The following is a 14517-nucleotide window of genomic DNA, read 5'->3' on the forward strand; positions in this document are numbered from 1 at the left end:
AGGCTCATATTGCAGCGCAGCCTCCTCCTTATAGAATTTGAGAAGGATGAAAGACAATAATCAAAACTGCATTGCCATTTCCAATGCTATTGCGTATATGATGCTGAAAACTAATTCTTGAGCACCACGCACTGTCTCGACAAGTAAACTATGTATTTTTTTATAAAAGAATACATTCGTATGTCCCAAAAATCCATGGCACAAATAACTGATATCAGTGCTTCCATGTTTTTGTCTATTTAGTAAGTGAACAAAATGTGTGATGATCTTTAGAACATTATCAGTTGAAAAAGAGCAAAGTAGTGGATGTCCCTGATATAAATAATAAAGTTGAGGGCAAATATTTATATGAACCTTTGTCATTCGAGAAGCTTGTTTACAATTTTGTACAGATGCAATGGCCAGGAAAAAAATCTCAGTGACGCTGTCCTTCGTTCCAATGTATTGCGCGGGCGCAGCTGTCACCTGTCGAATATTGTAAGTAATTGCAGCGAAATTATAGCCGCAAGAAAGAGCATATATAGAAAACAGTAGTTCTGCAAAATATACATTGGAAATGCCAAGATAAAATGGAATATCACAAATGCGATGTCACAGCCTGAGAACCGGCAAAAAAGCGGCTTGGAAGCAAAGTTCACTGCATATGCAAAACGTGGCAAAGAAAATATTTATATATACGTATATTCTTAGTAAATCCACACACCTAAGGTAACGTTGCTGTATATAATAAGTCAAACATGTTGCACAACCGCCTTTACGCATAGATAGGCTATCGTGCAAGAAATAAAAGATGACCGCAGAAATCGTGATAAGTCTTGGGGTCATGCTGCGGTCGCGACAGCACCATATGGATAGAATAATAGAGGAAGAACGCATAAATCAATACTAAATGCGTGTTGTAGCTCCCTGAAAAGCGGCAGCAATCATTATGCATAGAAAACAAAGAAGGGTATTGGTCTTGTTCAAAAAAGAAGAAAAAACAGGTAGCTAAGAAGGAAAGAAAAAGAGAAACAAAAGCAACAGATCATGCGACAATTTGAACTACCCAATATCCGAGAGTGTTTGAAAAAGCCGCTTGGGCCCGGCTTTCAATGAGCAAGGTCGGTAAAATTGAAAATTGATGTCATCGTAATTTTCGGATTTCGCATGGCAACATCGATCATGATGCTAACTGTTACAATAAACGGCAAAAATTTCTGCGATTTTAAAGGCTAATGAATAGTCATACGTTTTCCTAATTACGTGTATATGGACCTGAAGGACCACAGCTTTTTAGTTGCATTGGTTTCGCTGCTTCGCCAAGTAAAGGACAAAGATTATGAGAAATTTACATTCATAAAGTTAATAATAATAATTGGTTTTGGGGGAAAGGAAATGGCGCAGTATCTGTCTCATATATCGTTGCACACCTGAACCGCGCCGTAAGGGAAGGAATAAAGGAAGGAGTGAAAGAAGAAAGGAAGAAGAGGTGCCGTAGTGGAGGGCTCCGGAATAATTTCGACCACTTGGGATCTTTAACGTGCACTGACATCGCACAGCACACGGGCGCCTTAGCGTTTTTCCTCCATAAAAACGCAGCCGCCGCGGTCGGGTTCGAACCCGGGAACTCCGGATCAGTAGTCGAGCGCCCTAACCACTGAGCCACCGCGGCGGGTATTCCATAATGTTTTCGATTTGAAATCCATGACCGCATGGATTTCCATAAAGTTTTCGATTTGAAATCCATGCGGTCAGTAGATTCCGGGGCCGCCGCGAGATGCCGCAACAAGCCTGCTCGTCATCAAAACGGCAATGTAACTTAGTGCGCGGATGGGGCTCCTTGCATTATGTGACCCCACCTGCATGGGCGTTAGCTTGCCATAGAATTGAGCCCGAGTTCGCAATGATCGCGCCGAAATGTCTTTTCGAGCGTGAAAAAAGCATTGTAGACAAAATTCAGCATGATTTCCAGTGCCGGTGGCTGTTTTGATCAGCGGTGCATAATAGTACGAAAAAATTTCCAGGGGGCTGAAGCCGCATAAGCCACCCTCTGGCTACGCTCCTGACCACGAACACCATTTGTTAAGAGTTTTTCTGTTAAATACCTTGATGCAGACAGTCTAAAGTCTTACTAAAATCAGTAAGCAAGCCTAGCATTATGAGCCGGCTTCAAATATTTTGGTTAATATGTTCTTTAAGCTTTAAAAGTGCTGATCCACTCGATCTTCTCTTTCTGAAATTATACTCGTCATAATAAGGCCTGTCTTACTGAAAAAGCTATTTGTTCTAGAGTATAGAATATTCTCGAAGCCTTTTCAGAAGCTGCGGAGAACAGATATTTGCCGACTATTTGAAGGTTCATTTACGTCGGCACCTTTATACAAGACCGACACTCTAGCTGTCTTCATTGCACTTGGAAATTCGCAAACGTAGATGGCAAGGTTAAAGATATGTACTGGAGCAATGAATCGAATAACTTTTTTAATTGGCTCCACTTGCAAATTGTCTATATCAAATGATGTCACGAGTTTTAGTGACACGAATGTTCTGAATACCTATACATTTTCTGCTTATGAAAGATATATTCTTAATACACAATTTGCAACTCATTGTTATCGAGTAAGAGCGCAAGTTTATCTAGCTTAGCTATGTCAACAAAGTTATTACTGAAATAAACCGCGAGCTGTGGACCAGGAAGCACTCGGTTTTTTGTGTTATGCATTCCGGAATAACCTTGCGGCCATCGATGTTTGCCCAGAAAAAATGTCCAAACGAGCAGTTTATGCACATTTTCTTACAGCTAACGCCAGATAATTTTTGTCTGCTTGTGTTTTTACTTTTTGGTGTTCTTGATGTTTGTTAGTTGTTGCTTATTTTATTGATCCTGTGTTTTTGACTGCCATGAAGTGTTCTGTACTGCTGCAGATTCTTTTTCTGAATGGTGTTGAAAGGTTCTTTTATAGGCATTTTGTTTAAGCTGAAATGTATTTAACGAAATCTGTTTCTAACTTTTTCAAGCTAAATGTGTGTTTTTTTTTCAAACTGCTGCCGAATTTTACATGAGGGGGCCGGGCTTCGTCAAACCCCAATCATGCGGCTTTTACCCGCCACCCCCTCTGTCTCCTTGAGAGAGAAAATAAAGATTTGATTTTATTTGAGGTAGAGAGTATTTCATTTTATCTTGGCCTAGTAAATTATTTAACTCTTTCAATGTAATCTCAGGGTGTTTGCTGTTGACATTTGAAGATAATTTCTAAAGGTGAGCGTTCTTGGAGCTTCGTAGTTCAAAATTTGGTTTAGTCATCAGTACTAAGGACAGCATGAAAGAGTCAGATTTTTTTGTTTTATTCATTTTAGCCTGAGTTGCGCTCATACTTGAAACAGTTTGATATGCGTCATTTATATTGCGTACGTTTCGGACAAATGAGCAGTCATGCGTGTTAATGTCATGTCTACACACAGGAACTGCTGCATCTGAAACACACTGCAGTGTAAACACCTCATCAGCACATGTTTTATGCTGGTTCAGGTAGAAATAAAACATAAAAACACGGCAATGGTCACTGATATCACATGCTATTGAACAGCCATCGGAGATTACTGTTTCAGCGTCTTTAATGAGAAGATCTCGAGCTGATGACGTTGATAAAGTGACACGAGGGGGGGGGGGAGAGAAGTGATTATGTTTATGAAACCTGATGAATAGAGCCTGGTGGTACAGTCCCGTGTGATCAAAGTATCCTGAAGAACGTTGATGTTGAAATCACCTACGCATAGAAATAGAAAGTTGTTGGTGCGAATACGTAAAATTATTTCAAAAAATGCAACGAGAAAGCGTATGACCCACCCGGAACGCTGTACGACAGAACTGTTGCGTGTCTGTTTCGGTAAGAATTTTGTCGGTAAAACTGGGGCCACAATGACATCGGCCAGTGGGGAGCATTCATAGCAGAGCCACATGTACAGGATGCTGTGAAGTGGCGGTTCTCGGCATGCTGCGTAGCGTCATATGGAGGGTTCATGACGTCACCCTAAATTTCTTGCCATCCCTGGGATTTTCTGTATAATACGATAGCAAGGCGGGCGAGTTGGTGATAGATATTTAAATATTAACAGCGCAGAAAACGGGTACTTCGTGGATATAAAACACAGGACAAGCAATGACTCTCAACTAAAGTTTAGTCACAGCAAACAGGCAAATATAAGCGAACAGGCAACAACCAAACAATAAAACCACAAGGCACGTGCACTATGTTGGGTCAAGATAGGCAACCTGACTGTCACCAAGAGAAGAAACCAAGATGGCGCATCAACAAACAATCTCTGTTCCTGCGTGACACTGACGTTGCCTATCTTGACCCAACATAGGGCACGTGCCTTGTAGTTTATTGTTTGGTCGTTGCCTGTTCGCTTATATTTGCCTGTTTGCTGTAATTAAACTTTAGTTGAGAGTCAGCGCTTGTCCTGTGTTTTCTACCCTTAAAGTCTCCGTTTTCCGTGCTGTTGGTTTTTAAATGTTTTCTGTACCATCTTCGAGTACACATACTAACAAATGCCACCGGTTTTTATGTAATGGCACTAGTAATGCTTTCGCAATAAAATACGCTGTCAATCGTCATTAACTGCCTCTGAAGTAATTAGTAGCAGCTGTTTTAACTATGGTAGAGTCACCAGAATGTGCATGAAATATTAGAGGCTTCGTAGGAGAGCTCACTATGCAGGCGAGACGAAACGCTGTGCCCTTCACGTTGCATACATGCTGATGGAAAGAGTCAGAAACGTACAACGAAGAGGGAAATAGAATTTTTTTCAAGACGCAGCCATCTTACGCGCTTCAAAGCATGCTGCCGAAGTAACGCCAATACATTCTTCATGTCGTAAAGCTCTCTTTGTAACCGATAGAAAACTAAAGAATGGCGATACACTCAGAGTGGCAGCCGCATTCATAGAACATAAAACATGTGGAGAACGATAACGTGGAGCAGCTAACCGGGTGAACCTTATTACCCCGGGTGTAATGAGCATTTCATTTTTTAGAACGAACCAGAATACTTTGCGTGGTGGACTGTTTAGTGAGACGATGACAAAAGATGACGAGCAGGGGGAGTACTGAGAATGTAACATCGGTGCTCAACAGTGTAGGAAATACTCATTTCCGATCACCTCAAAATGACAGCAGAGAGCTTAGAAGCAGTATGTGGTGCGCTCGTGGCAACTCAACACCGCTACTATGTTCGGACATAAAACTAGCAGCGACGTCTACCCGGGGCACGGCTGTCCCTTTCGCACCCGGAATCAACAAAAAACAAGACATTCCAATAAAGGGGATAGAAATGGTGGGAAAATAGGTGTAGATGTCTAATAACGCAATTGAAGACATGGTCTGGGTAAACTTTGGGTGGAGGGTTGAAAAAACTTATCATTTTGTCACTCCTAGGCGACCCGTGTGTGTTTTGTTTTTTCGAAGGCCCTAGGGGCGTTCAGTATGTGGCCCGCATTTCCGTGAGCACTCCGGCATCACGTGCGGGTGTGCGGGTCCTTTCTAAACCTTTTGTGCACTTCAAAACAAGTATCAATGTACAGGCAAGCCCCGTGGTCATCCGTATTTCCTAATACAACTCCCAGTAGAGCACCTAACGTTTTAATTAACATCTTGCGGCCGCAAGCAATAATTGTTTCGAATTTTATTTTCAGTTACGTACATTAAAAGCAGGTGAATATTGTTTTGTGGTTTTACAACGTGAGCGCCAAGTGGCGAGTACCTCCAGCTTGCCAAATATTTTATGTCACCATTTTAGAATTAGAGCAGCAAGGAAACAGAGCACAATCCTTATCTCGGTACTGACGCTTGAGTGTTCCGAAAAGAAAAAGAATGATGTACAGAGCAATAGAGTATGATTGCATTTTTTCTGGCAGCTAGGTCAGACAAGATACACCTGACGTGTTCATTAAGCCATCAGTAGTCTTTGGACCCCTACCGCGTGAAGCACTATTCGTATGTAGCACATGAGTTCGGTCTATTTCGCTCAGGGTGGCCGACGTACGATCATGTGGTGTCTGTAAGAGCAAGGCTAAAATGAGGTGTCTCGCTAGGAAGCGCACAAACTATTGGGATGACTGCGCTCTATTCAGTTGACTTGATGTGTTTTGCCCATAGCTGTGATCGATTCTTCACAAAGACCTGTGTAATTTCAGTGATAATGGTTTCGTCTGCAGATCTATGCGGATGACGTTTCCGTATTTGACGAAACAAAATACTGTATACATGCAGGTTGAGAAGTCGTCGTGGTTTAAAAATTGAAAGCTACCCTCCTGTCAGTTCACTGACAGTTCATATGGAGCAAGTGTTTATCATGATGAGAATTCCCAGACCGATGCGTGACCCACTCCACATATCTCTGCGTGGCCACTTCAAACCACGCACGCTTGTGAGGTCACGAAATCCTGCGTATAGACAGCGCTTTCTGAGCACGTCTTCCTCCAAAACCGTGAATAGGCAAATGCAACAACACCGCTTGGTCTTGCGTTGTCAGTGCTTTTACAGAGCATCACGTTGGCTACGCAGACGAGGCCATCTCTCGTGAAAGGCACCTTTACGCCGTTTTTCCTGTTTTGCTTTTTATAAAAAAACTGCTATAAAGAGAATTAGTGACCTATGACATGTGCAGCATGAAACATTTCAAAGAAGGTCTTTCTTTTTGCAGCTAGGGGGCAGAGCAGCTACCGGAAAACTTCAATCAAACATTTTACCAATCCAGCTATGTGAGTTTCATACAATATTTGAGTTAGTGTTCTCATCACGTTAAACCCAGATTCTATGCCTTTCTTTAGAATAATCGGCTGCGAAATTTGCGCATAAATGTTTCCTCCCAATCTGCATCGGCTTGTCGCATTCTTCTAAAAGTCGAATGTGGCGTGGTAGAGTTTGAGAAGCGCTGACCACAACTAACTATATTATAGCATGCGTCACAGCAAGGAATTAGTATTAGAACGTTGCTTCACAGCAACGTGAAGAATTCCCGATCGTTTTTTTTTGTCCCCAGGCCGTAAGTTGCCGCGTTAATTCTACGCTTCGGTATTTTATGAGTGTAGATGTCACGACCTTCTTCACGAAAGTAGGTGAAGTCAATATAAATAGACGCACAATGACTGTCCTTATATATCAGAACGAATTAGAAACCCAGAGAGACGCTTCTGCACCGTTTTTTCTATCAATCTTTTATTTGCAGCGTTTTTCTTTGCCGTCACTGCCATTTAAAGTTTAGTCTTTCTGGACAGAAATATTTAACAATATCAGAACAATAATACACAGTCTTGTTCCTCACTAAGAATGCGGTCCAGAAAACACTTTTAAAGCTAGTTTTCAAAATCTAGTATAAAGACGACGCAAATCCTTAACGCACATTTATGCACAAAACTCAAATTAAGACAAATGGCTTGAAATATTACGAAAGCCTAAATTTTAATTCTCAGGCTTTGCTACCCATTTAAATGGGAAGCAATTCCATGGGAAGCAATTCGGCATTGCTCAGGGGCTAGTATATATATATCCTTCATTATTCTTCGCTTGTGCTGTGCTGCGACTTTCTGTGAAAAATATAGACAAAGGGGAAACGACGTCCACCGCTCTAAAACCGAAGTATACCTTATAGACGCAATAAATGGTTCTGAAGGGCCGCGAGATGAGTTTCCACTAGCCGATGAATGAATTTCCTTCATAAAGGAAACGCTCTTAGCAAGACTAGGATTATGTCTTGATGGCTTGCTTGTTTATAATTTTGCACTTGATTCCCCAACAGAAGAACTTGAAATGCAAGAGACCGCAGCGGTGGCCTGCTGTCTTCAGCATCCGTCCCGCATGCGGGAGGTGCGGGGTGCCACCCGTGCCCCCACGTACCCACCGGTGATAGAGGGTACAAGCTTCCCCTTATCTTGTGCGTTGCTATAGCCGCTGTAGCGCCCATCATTGAACGCTGCTCATTGGGATTTCACGAAATACCAACAGCGCTTAATATTCTTGCGTCCATGAAAAAATTCCTTTCATAAATTTTATTTCCTAAATATAAAACTTTTTTATTACTGCCACCTTGTTTTGCCTGCATTCACTATGTGATCAACGTGGAAGCCTGTGCAATTTCGTGCGCCAATAATGAAAGAGCATATCAACACAGATAAGAAAAAACCCGCAGGCATGGTAGTGACATACCACTGAGTACTATGAAGCATTCTCACAGCTCATATACCACCTCAAACAGTCGTAAATGAGAACACACAGAAGAGACAACATACTCGCAAGTGACAGCAAAGGCGCATCTTCTATCGATGCTTTTTCTACTATACTTTTATCTCTGATTGAAAAACGCACTTTCATTCGTGACAATGTTGTGAACGCAGTGCTTAAGCGCACCCATTTCTGTCTAGCGTTTTTGTAAGACTCTATTATTTTGCTAGTTGATTTATGGTGGCTTTTCTCAGGATATCTCAGTGACTAAAAACAAGAGAGCAGCGGTCACTATCCTTGTTGGGAGTGTTCTGAGCATAAAGGACCAAAGTCCTCACATTAACCTGTGCGCTCCCAAATGGGTATTCCGGCATCCGACCGCATAATCGCTCTAACGCTGGCCACTTGACGATAATATTCTATAAAGTAAGTGATAGCGCAAGGCACAAATCCTCTGTTCTAACAGTCTTGATATCCTTGTTGGAGCTTATAAAGTGAGCAAGCTGCGAGAATTTTTGGTGCGTTGAATAAACCGTGCTTATATGTGCACGTGATCCCGCCCTCGTGAAGTTGTTGGATCACCTGTGTATATGTTATTACGCCGAGCTTTCTTTTGCCTTCCACTTCGTCTTTCTCTGGCATCACCGTGCGCTGATTTGACGATTTTTAACAAACATTATGAAACAGCGACTACACTTTCCAGTCGGTACCAGGCTGTTATTTCGAAGAGCCTGGAGCATCATACTTCCAAGGCGTTCCTGAACTAAAACTGCGGAAGAAGAGCTGCAGGTCCTGAGACGAGGTCAAGCTATAGACTAAGGACCGCGCGATCAGGAGCCGAGCTTCTCACGAGGATGGATCAAGTGTACAACCTGCAGGGTCTCCTGAAACATACCGTTGTGTTTTTGACGGCTTGGACGATTTATAAAGGTGTGAACTCTCCAGTTGTTAGCTTCCATCGCATTCCACCATTTCATTCCTAATACAGCTCGCTGCGTCAGCTCCAGACAAGTAAAGAAGGAAGTTTTGCAGTGCTATCTTATGCCGTTTACATGTTAAATGTGCATAATGTCACGAGGTGCTCTTCGCAAAAGGTAGATAGCGTTTCGCTTAGTATGTAAACACCCAAGCTCTCAAGCTATGGGATGACATGAATATAACATGTCTAGCTCAGTTTATACATAACACCATTGGGTTGATCCAGAAAACCTTGTTCATCACAAAAAGTGCAAGCTAGACAACTATTTGTGAGAAAAAGTTACTGACGAAGAGCCTTCGCAAAGTCTGCCGTTTTTTTCCGGCGAGAAAGCTAAAGATCTGAAGAATGATTTTCCTTTAAAGTGAAAATCTCTAGTTATCTCACAACCAGGATAACAAATTTAATGCGGAAAAATACTGAAAAAAAATATCACGGTTCCCAGTAGATGAATGAGATGTTATGATAAACGCAGAAATGACAGCATCTGGGACAACTTCCAGATTGTTTGAAGGGCTGTGTCAGTTTAGCGCACTGGAGCACTGGACAATGCTAGCAGTAGTCCTGGCGAGGAAACGTGTAGGAAGGCGAGTACCTAAGGAGTGTGTCTGTGAGAGCATTCTCTTGTAAATGTTTATTGCCGGAGTCATAAGAGCCATAACGCACTTTTCAAATCGTAGATATCTGTTTCGCGGTTACAATGCCATATAAGATGCATTACTTTTAGGCGGAAAAAGCAAACATGTTCATGCAGTGGTTCTTGTGTTGCTTAAGGGGATTCTGATTGATCTTACGTAGCTTCATAGAGCCTCCTTGTTTATTCTTGCGTAGTGACATCCTGAAACAAAAGTAGAGCAAGAGAAGACGATTTCCCAGAAGGTCTGGCACAGTGCTTTTTTCATTCGGAAATAAGATATTGCTCGTGGAGGCCTCAGCAGAGCAATCAATTTTTTAACACGACTTTCAATACCTCTTCGTGAAAGCAGGCAGAGTTCTTCAAAAAGGGTTGGGACAGCTTGCTAAATGGACAGATGGGGAAGCTTAGGACATTTCTTCATAGGTGCCTATTCATAAGTTTTATAATTGTGATATAAAAATACTTATTGATGACCCAATCCTGTACACATCCTTACTTGAGTACATGGAAAGTTTTTTGGTTTTAAACTTTTTTGAGCTTGCACATTTAAATGCACGAAATGCCGTGGTAAATAATATTGCCGTCAGGCTTTCAAATCTTTTGTTTTGTTTATATTAAAATTTACAATCACGGGTATTATCGCTTTGTTTTTGGTAAGAGATGCACCAGAATTCTTTAGAATGTTTGTTTTTATCTCGCGCATCTGGTTTTACGTTCAAAACTCGTAGGCGATTATTTCTTGAGTCAAAAATTCATCAAGAGATTTTAATTCTGCGGAGCGAAGCGATGACATTTCTGCCCTTCGAAGATTGCCACGCACGTATGACGCCACTGTAGGGTGGCCAGTCCTATATAAAACTTTTCGGAAGCGTTTAATTTTCTATCTGACTGCTGCACAGCCTTTCCAGTACGTCATAACATGCCAGGCGCTAATATCTTCCTGGTTGATTTGTCTCGAAATACTCCCAACATTGCCCCTATTAGAATCTAGCAACCACCAGATGACCATGTGAACTTCACCTATTGCCTCCAGGTTACCCTTTGAAATGTCGCCAATCTGAATGCAGCAATGAGAAAAATCAAATACTGTATCTTTATGAGCACGTGATAACGGTTGAGTTCAGAGTTTTAAGGTAAGTTATTGCTGTCTGTTCTATTTTTCAAATATTTACTCAGCCTTTCCTGTTCCCAAGAGCAGAAAAATAGACGTCACAATAGTATGGACGTCAGGGCACTTCCGATAAGAGCATGAAGAAAAGACACTTTCAATTGGCGCTAATGATCGCTTGAAGACGTATGTTTCGTATAGAGGATACATAGCGTGGTTCGAGATGTGAGTTCAAAAGTTTCGACGATGAAAAGCCTATACATGTAGTTGAAGCTAGCGAAGTTGAAGTTGAACTGGCAGTCGCCGGCAAGCAGTAGCTAAAATGCTTTGGAGGAGCATCGGTGTGTGGAGGTGCTGATACCTCGAAAGGCATCAGCGGCAATGAATGGCTAGAAGGGTTGTGTTAAGCAATTCGAGCTTTTTTAACTCAAGTAAAAACAATGGAAGTGGCTGCCAAGCTCCAATTTGCTGCAAATATGAACTGAAGAGCTTTAGTACATGGAGGTATGGAGGTAATCTTGTTTCGAGTCGATGTTATATCTTTCATTCGGAATAAGTTTGGAATGTCGCTAAGCAGCAGGTGTTACTGAAGCGTGACAGAAATTGGTTGAGCCACCTGGTTCATGCAGGTCAATGACCCTCGCAGCAGAGGTGCTGATTCATCTATACATCGGCTAGTATCTGCGTCTACAAGCCCTTAATCAACCGCCGTCTGCGAATACGCCAGGGTTTAATTACATAGGACAACGTCAGCTCACGTCCCCAACAAATTGGTCTCTTATCTGCTAGTTCCTTTTCCACGGGACACATATAAAAGCAGCGCCAAAACAACGAGGTGCCTATTGGCAGCATATAACAGCACTGCGACGGCGACCGAGTGCGTTGCCTCGATCTTGCCAGTTGGTCTCAATTTAAATAGTACAAATTAAATTCCTACTGCTGTGCTCTCTGAAGTCGTGAACTCATTGTATGGTCGCAGGTTTTGTACTCATGTTTTGAATGTTTCGATTTGAGCGGTTCCGCTTTGCTTCAGTATGCCGTTGAACGCTGAACGGTTCAAGGCAGTGGATGGATTTAACAAGATGTATGCAGATTGGCTCCATTTGAAGAGTCTGTTTACAAAGAGCGTTCTGGTCGCCTGTGGTTCTCCAGGAGTTAAGGAATAGAGGACAAGCTGGCGGCGCACTTCAGGCTTGGAAGTGCATCTCACAAGTGAACATCTAAATGAATGCGAAAGATAAATAAGACGCAATTATATCAACCAGTGTGAGAGTTCTTTTTCTAACGGACATACTTCAGTGGCAGTCCGCATGCGTGGGTGCTGCGAAAAGCTTCTGCGCGGATATTTTGGCACCTACCAGGTACTCCTCCAAGTAGGTGAGGTGAACTATGAAGTTCTCCCCAAGAGAAGAGTACACTTCTCTAGAGGGCCGACCTCCGAAGTCCTCCATGTCGCACGGATGAAGCCTTGTCACGCCCGCTAGCGCTTCAGGCGTGTCTACAACAGCCGCCGGACATATGCCGACGTCATTTGTCTTCCGGCTTCTGTTTGCTGCGGCACCGAGTCGTTGTCGTTCAGAGAGGGGGTAATGCCACAGTACCAATCAATTCAGTGGTGCCATACCGTGGCCGAACTGTTTTAGCTGGGGACTTGCCACGCCTTGCGCATTCGAGGGGCTAGAAGTTTGTCATCTTCGAGCTCCCTGCTGTCTTGCACGCCCAGCACGTCTAATTAAACCTGGTCTCTGAGCTTCCACCATTTATCGGTGGCAATATATATATATATATATATATATATATATATATATATATATATATATATATATATATATATATATATATATATAGTTCACACACAGGTTTTTTTTTCGCCTAAAAGTTTTTCAAATACCTAAAAATATATTTTTTGAGTCAGCAGAGCGCTTATTTCGGCATAGCCCTGTGAGCGTTGTAAATCATAGAGCACAGATAAGACGGGTCATTTAGCAGGCATGTTAGTCATTATGGAGTCAAGATTTTACGTATTGATGTTAGTCTCCGTAATTATTTAGAGGCTTGTAGCCCCCCGCAACTTATATCGGCATCAGTTACACTCCAGAACACGTAATTCGTCAAAATGGACAAAATTTTCTGGCACACATTGCCGTGGATAGCTGCGTTTGCGAAATTTTAAAACTGATATGGATATTACCTGTGGTGGGTGGGTAAAAAGAGGCGCGAAAATTGAAAGTGGTGACTATCTCCGACGTTGGATGGAGGGCACTACCCGCTATCTTAGGTCATTCCCTGCATTGTCGCGCTAGGAGTCTAATGAGAATCGGCCGAAGCGATTTACTGGAAGGGGGTCCTTTGATGGAAAAATCGCATTCGTTATTGAGTTGTACCCAACTAAAGCAGTGTTTGTGAGTTACCAGATGCATGAATCGCGCACGCATCTGCCCTGCGCATGGTGGAGACCGTCGTTACGTCCAACATTGAGTAAGAACAGCACCATGAAGGGACTGTTTAAAACTGAGCAGTGCACTGCACTAAAGCTAATTGCAGTAAAGACCAAGATTTGGCTTGACAAGATAGTAAAATAATGCCATTAAAATAAATCTTCTGCAGTTTTTTTCTTCAAGTCGGCTCCTGGCTGTTGTCAGAGCAGGTACAATGTCTTTTGCGACCTTTTCGAGCAGCATTCCTGCAGCTGTCTTGACAACCACACAAGCAACACTAAATACTACTGCATGCTTTATTGGTGTCTTCTTGCTAGGGCGGGAAGCCATGATGTGTAACAGCCAACTTTCTTCCAGCGCGAAAACGCTTTCTGTGAAAACAAACCAGTTTAGATCGTGTCCCTTCCAAACGAAGATTCCTCCTGCGTGAATCGGACGAAAACAATGAGCATAAAAGATGAGCAGTGCCATCCGGGCGCCCTACAAGAGGTGAGGAGCCAAGTCTCCGCATGGGAGCCGCCAAAGAAGGTATCAACACGGCTTCGCGCGACTCGATAAAAAAAAAAAAAGGATCGCTAGTTTTCCGGGGGCTACGCGAAGAACGAGAAAACCCGCGTTTTCTTTCATCCCATATTTATTTAACTCAAGAGTAAAAGTTGTTTGTTTCCTGCAGTATTAATGTACTTTTTCAGCCGTAGGTAGTTTTGAGTGCAGTGTGTCGTTAAAATATACGATATGGAATAAATATTCTTTCGATATCAATACTTTCAAACATTTATTTCTTGCCCTGTGGTACCTGGTCAAAACACAAATATAGTATCGAAAGAATGCATTTAAGATACACTCATCTTCACTACTGCGCATGCAAGCCGCTGAGAAAAGAGGAAAGGGAACGTGGCACGGCCTTCCTTCCTGCTGCAAAGAAAAATTTGAAATAATCAATCAAATAATTATATCAGATAATGTTGCTGCCACGTTTCCTTCAACTTATAACTTGAAGGCACAGGTAAAAAAAACAAGAAATAAGAGGACGAGGTTTAGTTCGTTTCACTGAACAGCCTTTTAACTTACACTTGAAACGAACAGTCGTCTCACTCACGCGTTCATTGAAAAAAAAAACTGGCTAGTTGTGCATCGAACCTAACCAGGGAAAGACAG

Source organism: Amblyomma americanum, chromosome 7 (assembly GCF_052857255.1).
Source record: "Amblyomma americanum isolate KBUSLIRL-KWMA chromosome 7, ASM5285725v1, whole genome shotgun sequence".
In the NCBI taxonomy this organism is placed as follows: domain Eukaryota; kingdom Metazoa; phylum Arthropoda; class Arachnida; order Ixodida; family Ixodidae; genus Amblyomma; species Amblyomma americanum.